Source organism: Crocuta crocuta, unplaced genomic scaffold (assembly GCF_008692635.1).
Source record: "Crocuta crocuta isolate KB4526 unplaced genomic scaffold, BGI_CrCroc_1.0 scaffold81, whole genome shotgun sequence".
NCBI classification, from domain to species: domain Eukaryota; kingdom Metazoa; phylum Chordata; class Mammalia; order Carnivora; family Hyaenidae; genus Crocuta; species Crocuta crocuta.
This window is the reverse complement of record NW_027527808.1, coordinates 4231293-4231511: the sequence shown is the minus strand read 5'-3', so window position 1 is coordinate 4231511 and position 219 is coordinate 4231293.

Genomic DNA, 219 nt, shown 5'->3' with positions numbered 1-219 from the left:
ACCCTCTAAAATGTTTAAGTTGTTATTCTAATAAATTTAAATAGAGAATTGTTTATTCGGAAAAAAATCCTGAAATAAGTAAAAAAAAAACCAGTATACACTAAACAATATTTGAAATATTAATCATAGTATAAATTAGAAGCAAATTAAATGTCCATTTTCAGGGAATCTTGAACTATGACTTATCCATTCAATGCAATATTATGCCACCATTATATA